A 17,321-nucleotide genomic window follows, 5' to 3' on the forward strand; every position below is an offset into this window, starting at 1 on the left:
ATCATTGTAGATATATGGCGTATACAACATAAGAGCATCATGTGACTGTACAGTCATTTGTAATGGTGTTTTGACATATTTTGATTTCCACTTTCAATTTATATTTTTGTCTAAGTTATCTGTACATTTCTTTTACTTATGTCTATTTCAGAGGAACTGCTTTGCATTATTAATCTCTAACTGGTATTGTCCTGACTTTAAAAAATATCTAATCTAGGGTATGCCTCAATAACAAACTATGTTATGATCAGTGATATAGTACAGTGAAATGAGTACAGAACTGAAACTTAATGAATAATAAGTATATATATATAGCTAGAAGGAACTATTTAAACCACTCTCCTCATTTTGCAGATAAGAAAACTGAGGTACAAACTGGTTAAGTGACTTGTTCAGGGTTACTCAGACAAGAAGGATTTAAAGGATTTGAACCCAGTCCTCAGACTCCAGACTATTTTTTTTTCCATTGTACTATATGGCTTCTCAAGAAATCTGACTTTAAATAATGACAGTTCTGATTCTAGTTAATTTTTATTCATTCATTTATTTGTTTATTTGTTTGCTTATTTATTACTTTATTTAGTTAGTTCTTACTATACCACTTGTTACCACTGAGTTCTTGGATAATTCTCTATATTTTCCTGCTCATCTGTAAAATAGGATTGGACTATATAATAAGACTGGACTAGGTGTACTCTGAGGTCCTGTTCACTTCTGATAAGCTGTGACTTTATAATGGTGCCAATATCCTTTCAGCTGAGTTTACAGATCCTTATTCAACTGTGAAAATAAGCAGAGGTCACTTGCCTTGACTCCAAAATAAATCAGGAAAAAGACTAATGAAAATTAGGGATTAGCAAGTAAACAAAGTGAACAGTTCAGTAATAGACCTGGTAGCCTTGTTTGATGGTCAGTTTTTATAAACTGAAAATTGTTCAGAAAGTTTAGAGCTTTTGGAAGAAAGATGTGATAAGGCAGCAGGAAGTTTTAGAACAATGGGCTGAAAGTTAGGGAAAAAATTCTTTCCCAGCTGTGCCACTGGTTAAGAAATGGTGAGAAAAATCATTCTACCATTATGGGACTTAAAGTCTACATTGCACAATGAAGGCATTATTCTAAAGGATTACAAAGATGAACTATCAAGCTCTGAAATACTGTGATTTCTAAGGAAGTAAATTTGGTATCACAATCTTCCAACCTCCAATTCTGTCTCCTATTTTCTCTTTTATTCTGACAACAAGTATTCGATGATAAGATGTATGTTGTTTTCTTCTCAAGATACCTGAAGGTAACACTGATCTGTTCTTTGTCTTCTAATGAACTATTACATGGTTTCAATTGATTTTTGTGGAATGGGGGACTGGGCCTCCCCATTTCTCACTGGAAATTCAGTGACTACTCAGGCAAATCACATTGATAAGCATGGATGATTTGATCAACCTGAGCTAGGGCTTCCCTCCTGAGGCGGCCTGGTATTTGCTATCCTGGGAACTCACTCATGCCAGACTTATATTTTACCTCATGGATTTTTTTAAGCCTATTGTTTTTCAGAACATTTGAACATGAATGATTAATCAGCCTAAACCTACTCAGTAACAGAGATTACCAGTTTATTAATGAGAACCCAAGTTTCAATCTTACCCCTTCTCCCTGCTCCCAGCCTTAGTAAAGCACCTAGTCTCCTAAAGCAGAGGATCTTAGCAAGCTGTTAGGAGGAAAGTATTTTTCATAAAAGAGTTTACTAAACCAGTTCTCCAGTAGTATAAATAACAAAATTATTTGGAGGGCCGGGCAACTTTTTTTTAATCCCCCTTTTAACACTATATAGGCAATTGTCTGCTTTTACTTTGTATAAACCTGTCCTTATAATTAAAGCTATAAAGAACAGTAAATGATATTTTCTTCAGGACTAAGCAACCATTAGATTATAAACACCATCAGCTGAGAGACTATAGCTTCTTTTCTTTGTTTTTTTAGCCTTGTACAGGGGTTAAAAAAGTTGCTGCAGAATATGATTCAATGATAAGGACATTTTAGTGATTCTTTGAACTCAAACATTGTGATGTTTTGTCCTTCATTTTTGAAAACATCAGGGAAAGTGATTTTTGCTTCTACTCTGACAACTTTTTCACTCAATACAGAATTTTCTATGCACAATCATATTTAGATTTAAAAGATTTCTATTTTTATAAAGCAGTTGTTTTGCAATTTCCAGTCTGTTAATACTCAATGTCAGTAAGTGAATCAGGAATACACATAAAGGTAAAAAACTCATCTTCCAGTCCTCAAGATCACATATATTCAAAAACAACATATAACTAATGATGTACTAGAGAATCATCATTTTTTTCCTCCAGAATCATCTGGATCTAGTGACCAGATATGAATCAGGATGACTGGAGATGGCCTTGGGTGTGAGGTAAGCAGGGTTAAATTACTTGCCCAAGGTCACATAACTAGTAAGTGGTAAGCAACTGAGGCTGGATTCGAACTTACCATCCCCATTCCAAGGTCAGTGCTCCATCCACTTAGTTGCCCAATGCATTGTGCTAAACTATGGGAATATAAATAAAGATAAATTGCTGCCTTGAATTGTGAATAGAGAGATATTTGGGGCAAAGAGGTTAATTATCAAGCTATTGCAAAGATCTAGGAGAGAGGTGATGTGAGCTACACTACATTTGTAACTATATGTAGATGCAAATGAGACATAAAGGTAGAAAAGGCAAGATTTGCCAATGAATTGGATGTATTTGGTGAGTGAGAATAAGAAGTTAAGGATTACAAAAATGTTGTGAATTTAGGTGACTGGGAGGTTGCTGGTGCCCTCATCAATAATAAGAAATCTTGAAAGAGGAAGAGAAGGAAAAAATACTATGTTCTGTTTTAGAGTTGAGATACATCAAGTTTGATATATTTACGAGGCAGATAGAGTTATATAATTGTGGAAAAATTTGGTCTAGATTTGTAGATCTTGCATTTATCTGCATAGAGATGATAATTCAAACTCATAGAAACTGATGATATCACCAAGTGACCAAGTTTAAATGTACAAGAGAGGAGTAGCCATCACGGAATCCTGGGCTACACCTATCTAGTGAGCATGACTTGAATATAAAAACCAGTACAAAAAATAAACAGGTCAGACACGGGAGAAAAATCAGGAGAGATAAGTGTCAAGAAAACTTAAAAAGGAGAATGTTATTGAACTTATATTTGTCTATCAAGAGATCCTTGGCAAAACCAGTTACTATTTAAAAAGTGGTTGCCTTAGAAATTGCAGTTGGATCAGTGTAAAAGTTTAGAGGACAGAGTATTTGTAGACCAAAGTAAAATTCAAAATTGTACTTTTGAATAATTCACTCTGATTGTTTAGTTGGTATAACCAAATAACTGCAGACATCAGAGGACTCATAGTGAATCAGTAACTCAGAATAAATTCAGCCTTACAGACATTCCTTTTCTGTCTGTTGTTGTCTGAGAGGCCTATTCTGACTATCGAGTGTTTTTATGATGCCAGGCTGGCACAAGGAAAGTACCTGAGGTTCTAGTAAATCCAAACGTAACCAAACTATTGGCTTGTTCTTGTCCCTAAATATCAAAGACCAAAAAGATATCACTATGTTAAGATGAGTTACAGTGTGTTTGATTGTGGCTGATCAGGCCAACATGAGCCTGGGATGCTCTCCACAGGTTAGCACAAATAATCCATGTGAACTAGGGTGTTTTTTTTTAAATTTACATATTGCTTGTTTCCTTTGAGATGCTTCATTTCTGCCTTGCGCATAGAGTGTGGCACCTTCACTGATGAGGGCACACCATGCTAGGTGGTCTTATGCCAATGTCTCCCTTACTGCATAATCAATTCTAAAGTTTTAAGCAAGACCTTCTGGATGTTCCAGTATTGCCTCTTCTGACTTCCTTAAGTGCTTGCCCTGAGTTAGTTCTCCACAAAATAATCTTTTTGGTAAGAGAACATTTGGCATTCTATAACAACATGGCGAGCGCATCGTAGTTGTGCTCTCTATAGTAATGTTTGAATCCTTGGCAGGATTCTGACAAAGTTACCCACTTTACCACCTCAACTGTAGAAGATAGCTCTATGTAACAAACATGCAAGTAAATAAAGAAATAAGAATAAATAAATGAACTTGCATACATATATATTTATTTATAAATTATATATTTTTATAGTATTTATATATTATATATTTATAAAACATTTTAGTTTTAATTATAAAATTATACTATTTAAAACATAATTTAATAAAAATTTAATAATTTTATTATCTATAAATAAATTTTCAGAGATACCTGAGTTCAACCCTGGAGTTAGGACAACCTGAGTTCAAATCCAGCCTCAGGCACTTAATGATTGCCTGTGTGAAGTTACTATCAATGAGTCACGTGAGTTTTTGTTTTCTTCTTTGAGCTTTGATCATCAGGAAATCACCCCAGGCTGATGAACAATTCATTCTGGTTTGCTGCTTAGAGTATCTTCAGAAGTTTACATCTGATTCTGAAGATTGATCTTAATTTTTATTCTACTTGATTAATGTTACTTGTGTCCATGCTCTTCATTTTTTCATCAGCAAAATGATATGAGGAGACTTGCAAAACAACTGCTTTATAAAAATAGAAATCTTTTAAATCTAAATATTATGATTATACATAGAAAATTCTGTATTGAGTGAAAAAGTTGTCAGAGCAGAAGCAAAAATTAGTTACTGTTCATTCCTAGCTTCTGTTTCCTTCCTTTTTAGGTAGATCAGGCAGACATCCATTGGTAAAATATGTACCTTTTTTTTGAAATTTAGTATTAATAACTTATATTTATAGAATGCTTTATATAGATTATCAAAACAATTCTCTGAGTTAAGCACAACATAAATTAATATGGAACTGAGCTTAAAAAACAAGTCATGCCATCCTGACTCCAGCTCCACCTCTCTAATCACTAAAGAACAATGTCTATTTGCATAAATTGAGTATGTGTCTCCTTAATTGTTTCCCATTGCTTCTACTCTTTCCCCAAATTCCTGTTTCCACTCATTTCATATACAAAATTTCATTTAAAGAGCAGAAAAATGTTTTTAATATGGTGACTTTTACTATATTCCAGTAACACCTATGAAATAAACTAATATCAGTTATTGATGGTGCTTACAATAGACTTCTTGGGGCTATAAGTACATTTTCACACAGGCACAGATGCACAGACACACAGATAGTGTTTGTATCTCTATATCTTTACCTTTAGATTTGTAAATTCTATTAGAGTAGCATTTATAACTTATCCATCTCCCAAAATCAATGTAGTTCAATGTGTGCAAAATTATTTTACATTTCTTCCAAAAGTGAATTTACAAGGTAAAGGCTGCTCTCAGTTTTTCTGATTTTGTGGAACTTAGAAATTCTTCTCTGTTAAAATCTTGGATATGGTAATGAATCATTCGATGTTTTCATATTAAAGTGACTCTAAAATATAGAATCCATCTCTCCTAGGAATGGGAATAGGGGAAACAGATCCTAGTAGATAAAGCTCTGAGCTTGGAGTCAGGAAGGCTGAGTTGAAATCCAGTCTTAGACACTTACTAGTTATATGACCCTGGGCAAGTCCCTTATCCCTATTTGCCTCCTCATCTCTAAAATGAACTAGAGAAGGAAAAATCAAGTCACTCAGTATCATTGCCAAGAAAAACCCAAAATGGAATCAAGAAGAATCAGAAATGATTGAAATGATTAAACAATAACACACACACACATACACATGATATATATATATATATATATACACATTTATATAGAAATAAATGCAAATATAGTCATTATAACTTATTAATAGTAAGCATGGTTATTAAATCAAGCATTAAAATATTCTAATCTTTAAAGCAAATGTGTTTAATTCTGCTCATGTATTTTGGTATTTAAATGAGATAAGTATGATTTTCTCTACAAAAGCAAAGCATAATAATACATCAAGAGTTGTGCTAAAAAAGTCATTGGGGCAATCTTTTCTTTACATATAACTAGTATGTTGTTGTCAGTTGTCAGATAACTTACAAATTCAAAGAATGTCCAATTTGGTTGAACCTGTAGTAGGACTATAAAGGAGATTTAGTTTAAAAACTAAAGTAAAAATATAAATGTCAGTTTCTACAAGACTAATAAAACATGTGTGATTATAATAATGACTATCATATTTATAGGATTTTAAAATTTCTTAAAATGAATAAAGTAGTTATTAAACACTGTACAATGTGATATAGGTAGTGCTGAAGATATAAGTAGAAAGGTAAGACAGCCCCTACTCTCAAGGATTTCACATTCTGATGGAGAAAATAGACCTGGAAAGTTTTAGCTACAAATCAGATAGAAAGGTCTATAATCCTTAGAATGCAGCAAGCAGATGGTAATATCTCTTATTTAATGTAATTTCTGTTAATATAATCATATTAGTTTCAACTATTGAATCATTTGACAGTTATAAGAACTTTGTTAGCAAAAAATTCCTTTTCCAGGCCATTAGCAGTTATGTAGAAGGAATTGTTGCCAGACTGGATCTCCTTAGGGACTATTCCCCTGTTAATGGCTTTTCTTGCTGGTCTTGTAAGCATCAACAATTCAAAGACCCTTGGACTTGGAATCCTAGAACAAGTTCTGAGCAGGCATTTTAGGTATAGATAATGGTGGTGATTTGACTGCTCTGGCATAAGCTACCTTCTATTTCTCTCTCAGGAGGGAATATGGGTATGATTAAGGTGCCATGCTGTTTCAGAAAGGCTAGTTTTCTCTCTTGTAGGTGGTAGTTGGTGGGTTTGGCAGGTCCCTTCTCTATAGTAGGTGCTTCCTGGAATGATGACCTCAGGTAGAGTCAGGACTAGTGGTCTTGGAGGTGAAGGTGGTGCTACCATTCTATGACATAGTAAAATTCCATTAAATATAAACTTAAGGAAAGAGATTATCTTTTGCTTCTTTTTGTACCCCCAATGCTTATTACAGTGTTAAGTTTATAGTGGACATGATAAAAAAAATGTTAATTGATTGACTGATTCCCAGGACTCTTGTGTTTAGCTGATGGTAATCAGGTGGTCAATAACTGTTGGTGGCAGGGGTGCAGAAGGTGAGTCCCTTCTCATCTCAATGAAAGCTACCAAGTCTGAGCCAGAAGGAGGGCTAGTGGTTTGGGGGACACTTTCATTAGGTTTAGGGTCCTGGATTCTTTCCACTTGGGTCTGAAAAGAGGAAAAAATTAAGATGGTTGACTCATCTCTACAAGTTGCCTCTAATAATTTCTTTTCTTTTTTTTTTTGGCAAGGCAATTGAATGGTGTAAAGTGTCTTGTCCAAGGCCACACAGCTAGGTAATTAGTAAGTGTCTGAGGTCACATTTGAACTCAGGTACTCCTGACTCCAGGGCCAGTGCTCTATCCACTGTATCACTTAGCCATCCCTCTAATACTTCTTCAGGGTACTTTGCTGCCTCAAATAGACTAGCTTTCCTGAAAATAACAAATTTAAAACATAATCTAAAATTTTTGTGGAATAGCAGTCTGGAAATGAGTCATCAGGCAATGTTACATTTACTTAAAAAAACAACAGCAGCAATATTAGTGTACCACCCAGATGTATACACACTAGTTTGACATTCAGAATGGAATCTTTCAACAAAAATGTTGATATTTGTAAGATTCTCCTATTGAGTTCTACCTATCTTTGGGGGGAGAGTGGGCAAGGCAATGTGGTTAAGTGACTTGGCCAAGGTCACACAGCTAAGTATTAAGTATCTGAGGTAAGATATGAACTCAGGTCTTCCTGACTATAGGGCCAGCACTCTATCCACTGTGCCACCTAGTTGCCCTCAACCTATCGCTTTTAAGAATATATAATCTTGGGGCAGCTAGGTGGCGTAGCGGATAAAGCATTGGCCCTGGAGTCAGGAGTGCCTGGGTTCAAATCCGGTCTCAGACACTTAATAATTACCTAGCTGTGTGGCCTTGGGCAAGCCACTTAACCCCATTTGCCTTGCAAAATATATACATATATATATATATATATATATATATATATATATATATATATATATATATATATAATCTTAGTGACAAACAGAAGGGAAAACTGTTCACATCTAAAGTCTAGTCTGATTAGGCAGAACCTCTACATTGAATGATGCCTACTGATTTCACTGGGACCCACTCAAATAGCTTTATCTTACTCCTTAATCTCAGTGAGCCTAAACCAGAGGTTCATATGCTAAGGCAGGATCCAGTGTAGTTTCCTTTACTGTGGAGTAAGGAACTTGAAAGGAATGTATTTATATAATATGCCTGATCAATTTAATTTTTACATCACTGCTCTAGTATTCAAAACCCAACTTGAAATTTAACAAAAGAAGTAGTTTTCCATGGGCAATCTGAAGATCTAAAATCTAATTCTCTCCTCAGGAATTCAGTGTCTGACAGATAATCTCATATATTCTGGTACTTTTATGTGTCTCCCAGTGATGAACAAATCTAGGATCAAGGGCCTTTTTTATAATAGACTGACAGCTAGTTCTGAAAAGATAGAGAAGGTCCTCCATCTAGTGCACCTTGGATTAGCATGATATATATATATATATATATATATATATATATATATATATGTATATATATATATATACATATATATATATATATATATATATATATATATATATATATATATATGTATACAACCAATTATGTGCAACCTGTGCCTTAGGCAAAGAACTCCAAATTCTAACTTCACTCTTTATCAACTAATTTATCTCTGAACAAAGACTACTCAATTTACTATTTCTGGTCTCCTCTCTTCTTTACACCTTTATTCCTTCATGTTCCACTCTCATATCAACTGTCAATGACAACAGAGTGGTCCATCTAGTTTCAGAATAATTGTTTCAACTTAATATCTACTTGGGAATTCTGATTCTATCATTCCCATCTTTCCTTCAGTCTTTCAATTTTCCCTACTTTAAATTCCATCATTTTCCCTCAAAGAGTGAAATATCACATCTGAACACACACACACACACACACACACACATACACACACTCACACACACACAACACACACACACACACTCACATGAATTCAAAAACATAAGCTCTTTGGAAATAAGGAATCTTTTTCTTTGTATACCTGTGCCTAGGTATTTATAAGTACATGTGAGTGTGTGTGTGTGTGTGTGTGTGTGTGTGTGTGCATAAAAGCTATGCTAATGTCATACACTAATTAAACCATTATTTAATAATGCTTGTGAAATTCCTAATGTTTTATTTCTCCATTCTTATAGTTATCAATTGCCCCCCAAAAGTTGAAAAGTTGTTCAGACAGACTTTTCAAACCCAAATAGAAGTCACCAAAGCCACATATAAATGTTCTACCAATTGCCTGCAATTCTCTGTGAACCTCTGCAAATGTTGTTGTTGATCAATAAACTTCTTCATAGCTGGGTAATACACAATTCAGACCTTTCACAAAAGGCAAGTGGTGATTTTGGGAATCCTTCAAACTAGAGTTTCCTAAGTTCAATCCATGTTCACACAAAATTACGTCGAACACTGACCTGGAAGGCATAGGAGAACAGATATTTTTTCCTCCTATGATATTGTAACTCCAAGTAGCAATTCATTGTTAAGAGGGATTCAGGGTGAAGGAAATAATCTTTGCATTAGTTGAGACAACACTTATTTGGGGACTGGAGATTTTAAACGGTATGGAACAGGTTACTATACATTGGAGCCAACTATATACTTCTGGATCCTTTACTTGGCAGAGCCTTTTACCCTAGACAGAAAGCCCAAACTTCATGAGAGACGCAAGTCCCTAGATCAGAAATAGTGTTTAATTCTCAAGGCCAACATAATTTTGGAGAATTCATAGAAGTCTGTTTAAATAGGACAATGCCTAGATACAATATCAACCCGTATGTCACAAAATTGAGTGTTCAAACACTAGCCACCTTGTGTTATTCCCCTTTAGTTGATCTCTATATACCTGATCCTGACTCAGTTTCCTATTATGCTTTCTGAATTTTCTCTACTAGACCACCTTGAACTGGGGCCCTGGTGGTATTTGTAAATGCATGTGTTCATACACCACATATATCCATATATCCATATGTATGTAGATACATATATATATATATACACACACACATATTTCTGAAACAAGTATTTGCTATGAAATGATAATTGTTTATTTTTTTCTCTTTTTCCCCTTTGACCTAGACAAAAAAGAGGAATCATACAAAGGTATGTAGTGATAGGGAGAAACAGGTATTCATCAAAGCAGTCAAAGCCCATGTTCTGGGTGCAATTAATAATCATAATTTTTCTTAGATTTTAAAAATGCATTTGCAAGACTAGGGTTAACATCTGTCTACATGAATTAGGTTAATTTCAATCTAGCCATGTAATATGACCATATATTGTTGAATTTGTTCAGTTTTTCATTCGTATTTGATTATATGACCCCATGAATTTTGTCCATGGGGATTTTCTTGACAAAGATACTAAAGTATTTTGTCATTTCCTTCTCTAGTGTGCCCCCATTTTACAGAGGAGAAATGAAAACAAATAGGGATTAAGTGACTTGCTCTAGGTCACACAACTAAGTATCTGAATCCAGCTCTGAACTCAGATCCTTTACTCCAGATCTAGTGTTCTATCCATCACAACTTCTAGCAGCCCCTTTTATTACTGATTAATCCTTTGGAATTTCTTCTAATTCTGACATCCAATAATCCCCAAAGTGTATATAATTTTAGCATATTTGTAACTAACTCTATATTATCACTATTCTAATAGCATAATGGAAAATTAGATTCATAAATATAATGTGCTTCCATTATGAAAGCTCCCTCTACCAAGGCAGATCAGATCAACATCTCCTACTCAGTGGTTTGGGGCTGTGGGGGTGGGTGGGGCTGAGATGTTAAATGATTTGCCAGTGATTATATAGTGAGATAGGTCAAAAGCAGCTCTTGAAATCAGATTCTTGGCTTCAAAATCTGCCCTTCTGTCTATCATCTTATTCATAAATTAAGAGGGGTACTTAATTGAGGGATGATGTAGAAGGAGGTAGAAACAAAATGAAAATGGATTTTAATCCATAATAATAATAGTTATCATTTATATCACACTTTATTGTTTGCAAAGTATGTTACATATGTTAATTCATTTAACCTTCTCAATAAAGTACCCTGCGATGCTATTTTTATCCATATTTTACAGATGCAGGCACTGAGGGCATAGCCTTTCCTATGGTTACACAACTAATGAGTTGTATATGTAATTATACTTATAATAATAAGTGTTTGTAGGATTTAAACTTGCATTTTACTGACTCCAAGTTCAACATTTTATCCACTGTACTACTAGGTTACTCAGTCCTGGAAATCCAATACTTTCTGTTTTATCCCTTGGAGGAACTGTTCATTCACCTAACAGTCACTGATTCTTAGCTAATGATTTCCTCTTAAGGGGAGGATCATTTTATGTTTTCTCCCAACTTAAAATCCAAGAGTCATTTTTGATTAATCTGCTCATTGTTATTATCTTTTTTAATGATAACCTTCTCATTTTTCTGGTAATAGGAGATAATTAATAGGCCATAAAAATCACTTAGAGGAAGCTGATGCATTTTACAAAACACAAAGTAGGAACATTTTAAAATTATGAAAGCTTAATCTTCCCCTCCAGTAGTCAGCATAATAGAACTGTGGCTTGCACATTGGGGAGCAGTATTAAGCCATAAATGTATGTATTACTAAATATACTTTGGCCTTTAAACAATGGTTAAAGATAAATTATCGAGGCTTGGAAAAAGCTGGTTGAACAATGAATATTCTTTAAATGAGTTTAAATCCATCACTAAAATGGATAAGCATTGGCTAATAATAATGTATGTTTTCTTTTAACTGAAATAGTAGGAGGTTTTGTTTTGCATTTAAGTTATGATGGCTTCTATTCTTTAACAGAGACCAAAGTCATGGTTACATATGCTGCCAAATAAATTGTTTTCTGGTCAATTAGGTTCTGTGGCCAAAATAATAGTTGATCAGCCAACAGTCAATCAGATCACCACCCAGCCAGAGGCCATGTATTTCACATGTCTTAAGTTGAATATGATCAATTTTTGGAGCCATCCAATCAATTGCTACTCAGCCTTTTCAGCTCAATAATAGTAAACCTAATTGACCAGAAAATGATGGGTCTGGTCATGAACGCAAATAACCTCCCTTTTGATTTTTTCAGGACTGGGTTTAAAAAAAAAATGAGAGACTTTCACAATTTAGATATGAATCTCAATATTTAAAGCATTTTACAATGTTGAATAAACATTAGTTAAAATGCTAACCTCACCAGTATTGTGTCATAGTCACACTCCAGATTTTTCTCATATTTCCATAACATTTTACTTTAGGTGATGATTATCCTAATGTTCTCCTTGCCAGAAGAATCTAAACTGACTCAGATTAATGGGCTGATTAAACAAACTATGGGCAAATTATTTTATCTCTCTGGGTCTTAGTTTCTTCATTTATAAAATGGGGGGGTTAGACATTGACTAATATCTCTTTAGCCTAGTCCCCTGCTGTTCTATATAAGTTCACCTAACCTGCTATATCTGACCCAACCAGACTCTCTGTAGTCACGGTCTATGATTATACTAACCTCCTTTCTTACTTTCTCCTCCATTTTCTACTGCTTGCTCTAGAAATAGTAGTCTTATCACTATTACAATTTGCTTCTGAAAAGGGAATGCAAGCTGACTCCCTTTTGATTCTAGTTAACAATCCTATGACCGTACAAACCAATATACTTTTCTTTGGACTCCACTATCTTCTAAATATTGTCACCAACTTTTAGAAAATAAATGCCTTGCTTTTTGGAATTATATTTCAAGTACTCAGCTAATTACTTGAGCCATATTATAGTAAACACAATGCATATTTTTCATTTATTCATTCATTTCACTCCTAAATCTATGATTCTCTACCAACTCAAGTTTAACTCAAGTTTGCTGGATGTTGAAATTGCTTATGGAAGATTATTTTTAAAAAGACATTCAATCAAACATATAAATCTACAATGTGAGAAATCTGAGAAATATTTTTGTTTCTTTTTTTATCTGAAGAACTCATAAGAAAATTGTCCTTGAGCTAATAGTACTTTTTTTATGGATTTGCTTTAATCCCAGAATGTTAATGATTAGCAGTCTATGAAACAAAGTTGGCATATATTATCTTTTGACAATCAGTGTATTTCTCTGATTTTAAATTATCCACAAACTAGTTAGGAAGTAGATATAAACAAACAAGGTTTGTTTATTTTTTTTTCTTTTAATCTCTTTAACTTCTTTAGACATGAAAAAATATATTTTCAGCCAGAAAGGGACTGGATATCAACTAGAATTATTTTAAAATTGGAGGGCTAGAGGTGAAATAGGAGATGTCAACCTCAGATTAACTTTTAAGAGGGAACCAGCCAGTTTACTGAAGGCAACTGGCCATTGTAGAAATGGAGGAGAAGAAAATATCATAGATTTGGCCCAGGTTCACTATAGGAAAAAGAGAACCTTAAATATCTATTCTATTTCTTTCTATTTTGACTTAAAAGGAAAAAAAAAAGAGAGATCAAATGGATAGGGGATGGCAGAAAGGCAGTGGAATAACATACTTGTCCCTGGGCCTTATTGGGTCTAACAGAAGGCAGTCTTAGATAAGGGTGTTAGCCAAGGTGCTGGGGAAGGCACCTAATTAAAGACTTGCTACCTAGAGGAAGTAGGCAGCAAAGGCAGGGGTTTTCAAGGGAGAGTCAGTGAAAAACTGAGGCTGCCAAGTCACATAAGAGCCTGAACAGCTGGAGGCCATTTATTGGCAATGTTTCCAGCAGAGGATGGCAGGCCCTAGCCTGAACACAGCACTGAGAAACTAAAGTACATTAGGGGATTTTTTGATTCTGGTGGCAAGACAAATGAATAAGATTTTAACAAGCCAGGGAACAGAAAGAACATTTTAATTAGAAAGAGGAGTTTTCATCTTTGGTCTGTGTTTATTTCCCCAAAACCTTGCCTGAGATATCTGTTTCTTGTATAAAACATTGGCAGAATAAGAAAAAAACTTTATGTTGACACTATGGGGCTTCATTGAGATAGGGACTGATCTCTCCCCAATTTCTCTAGTTCCTTTTTTTCTTGAAAGAAAAGTAGGTTATGGGGTTGAATGATGAGAGCAAAAGAGGAAAGAAAGGTCTCTATTATAGTCATAAGTCAACAAATAACAAAATATATTAGGGAGAGGAGTAGGGGAATGAAAAGCCAACATTCTGGTTGACAGAATCAGGGTCCAGAAATGATATGACAGTCCATAAATAATCAGCATAATCTAATAGAATGAAAATTAAAAGTAATGAATCAATAGCTTTAAACTTGGATTATTTGACAGAAGGCCTTGGGGACAGAAGAAAAAGAGGGACAATGTAGATGGGATGTAACCTATCAGGAAGCCCCCCAAAAAAGTTAGTATTCTAATCAGGTGATAACTTTCCCCCTCTTCCTTTCTTGCTACTTCTAGTCTAGTCAGAGCATGAATAGAGTGAAAAAAAACACTACTTTTTCTTTTTCTAGAGTCCCTATGACTCTAGCAATTCCTACACAGCAGAGAGATCCTTGGGACTCAAGTCAAGAAGAATGAATTCAAAAACAACTTTAGCTATGTGAGTTTGGGCAAGTCTCTCTGCCTCGGTTTCTCCAGTTGTTAAATGGAGATAATAACAATACCTACCTTACACCATTGGATTTGGAACAGTACCCTTAGCTCAGCAAAACCTAAATATCCCCTTCTCTGCCCCCAATATTCAGCTTCTCTAAGGGTTGAAGGCAAAATTTCAGCTTTGCATACCAAATTCAATAGCATGGTTTCTGATCATTTTAGGAATTTTAATAATGTTTGTCCTTCATTTTCCAAGAAGACATGACATCAGGGAGGTAATGTCATGATAAGTATGTGAATTGGATTTGAGTGAGGGGGTACTATGTTAAGTCACCTCACTTTCTCCTCCAGAGCCATCTAGGTCCAATGGCCAGATATGAATCAGGATGACTGGAGATGGCCTAAATGTGAGGCAATCAGGGTTAAGAGACTTACTCAAGGTATCACACCTATTTGAACTCAGGTCCTCCTGACTTCAGAGCCTGTTCTTTACCCACTGCACCATTTAGTTGCCTTAGGAATTTTACTCTCAGTAAGAGACAGGCTGCTTTTGAATTGAGAACCTCCTACCTGTTAGCAATAGAAATCTACCTCTTTAGTTCAATCACAGGACTCTTCACAAGTTTCCTTCACAAAAGATCAAAAAGGAGATGTCAATGATAATAGATTCCTAATAAATATATGTTGAAGAAATCAATAATTAAGGTACAAGAACCTCTTAAGAGTAGAAAAGATTCATAGAAAACTCAATAGAATTAGAAAATGATGCTGAAGGTTGTGTGAAAGAACTAGAGATGTTTGACCTAAAGATGAAAAGACTTCAGAGGAATGGATTCTGTTAGTCATTTTTTTTCAGTGGTGTACAACCCCTCTGACCTCATTTGGAGTTTTCTTGGCAAAAATACTGGAGTGGTGTGTTTTTTCTTTCTCCAATTCATTTTACAGATAAGGAATGTGTATAAGATCAGATCTACACTCATGAAAATGAGCCTTACTGTTCCACTTAATTACCACCTAGAGGAACTGGTAGTTGTTTTTATATATTTGAAGGTTTTTCACATAAAGAAAGGATTAGACTTTTTTCAGAAGTCATAAATAGGGTACAGTGGGTACAAATTACAGTGCATCAGATTTTGATTTGGTCTTAGAAAAAAATGTTCAAAAATCAACAAAAAAGAAATGAATTTCCTTGAAAGGTAGTAAGTCAGGGTAGCTAGGTGGTGCAGTGGATAGAGCACTGGCCTTGGAGTCAGGAGTACCTGAGTTTTAATCCAGCCTCAGACACTTAATAATTACCTAGCTGTGTGGACTTGGGCAAACCACTTAACCCCATTGCCTTGTAAAAACTAAAAAAAAAAAAAAAAAAAAAAAAAGGTAGTAAGTCTTGTTCCTTAAAGTGTTCAATTGGAGGCTGATTTCCAGGGAAGTTATAGAGAGTAGTGATGTTTCCCAACCTAGTGTGAATAGATTATTTGTTTCAACTTCTTTAATATTTCAGTAGTAGAATTGCATGTTCTTACTCCTTTTGTACCTTTAAGTTTTGTTGGGAATGCTAGGTATAGATTAAATGCTTGACAAATATTTGACGGATTAATCCCCCACATTATGCCTTTCTCATACAAACTTCAAGCTTGTTTAGATTATTCCTTCCTCATTTCTACACCAATAGTATTTGCCAGTTCATTCTATCAGGATGTTTAAATATTTCCAAATGACATTGTCTCATGTCTATCTTAATCATGATAGTTTGTGAGCAATTCACATTTTCTAAGCAAGGTGTTTGGTGAATTTGTGCTAAAAATATTTTCTTCATCTCTAATATTGAACATTTCTTTTTTTTTAAATTTCATTTATTTATGGCAGTGGGATTAAGAGTGACTTGCCCAAGGTTACACAACTAGACAATTATTAAGCATCTGAAGCCATATTTGAACTCTGGTCCCCCTGACTCCAGGGCCAATGCTCTATCCACACTGCACTACCTAGTTGTCCCCTTGAACATTTCTTAAACTGAATAGTGAAGTTTTCATTTCAAATTCAAATTGTAATTTTGACAATTTAGTTTCTATATTTTTTCTTCTTCTGAGAGTATGTGAAATATATCCAAATTAAAAATAACCATTTTTATACCCATTAGTGTTCTTTCTTTGGAACAGAATAAAATCACAGTTCAGATTCATTCCATAGTAGGAAAATTTTAGGGGTGGAATTCTAGTTGCTGAGGGGGGGATCAGGAAGGGTTTCAAGTAGAAGGTGGTCCAAGTTGAAGGTAGAAATTTTAACACATATGATAAAGAAGATGATGATGATGATGATGATGATGTTTGTTCTTGAAGAAGATCATAGCATTAGGGGAGGTGATGCCTGACAATGAATTGGATTTGGATTTGAGTGAAGGGGGTACTGTGCCTCCATTTATCCTCCAGAGTCATCTGGATTCAAACATGTTCAGACATGACCAGGTAAGGATTAGTATGACTGGAAATGAACCTGGATTTGAGGCAATCAAGGTTAAGTGACTGGCATAAGGTCACATAACTATTAAGTATCAAATCTGAAATCAAATTTGATTTCAGGTT

General features: G+C 34.7%; 1 protein-coding gene across 2 annotated transcripts in view; it reads left to right on the plus strand.

The window, feature by feature from the left end:
• Window positions 1-17,321, plus strand: part of LOC141508162 (contactin-5-like) — a 1,214,304-nt gene that overhangs the window by 839,949 nt on the left and 357,034 nt on the right. The window contains exon 4 of one of the 2 annotated variants that reach the window (XM_074216536.1): window positions 4,309-4,407. The exons of the other annotated variant lie outside the window; for it this stretch is intronic. The gene's annotated coding sequence lies outside the window, so the exon portion shown is untranslated. The remainder of the gene's footprint in view (window positions 1-4,308; window positions 4,408-17,321) is intronic. 2 annotated transcript variants of the gene reach the window in all.

This window comes from Macrotis lagotis, chromosome 1, assembly GCF_037893015.1.
Source record: "Macrotis lagotis isolate mMagLag1 chromosome 1, bilby.v1.9.chrom.fasta, whole genome shotgun sequence".
Lineage (NCBI taxonomy): Eukaryota > Metazoa > Chordata > Mammalia > Peramelemorphia > Peramelidae > Macrotis > Macrotis lagotis.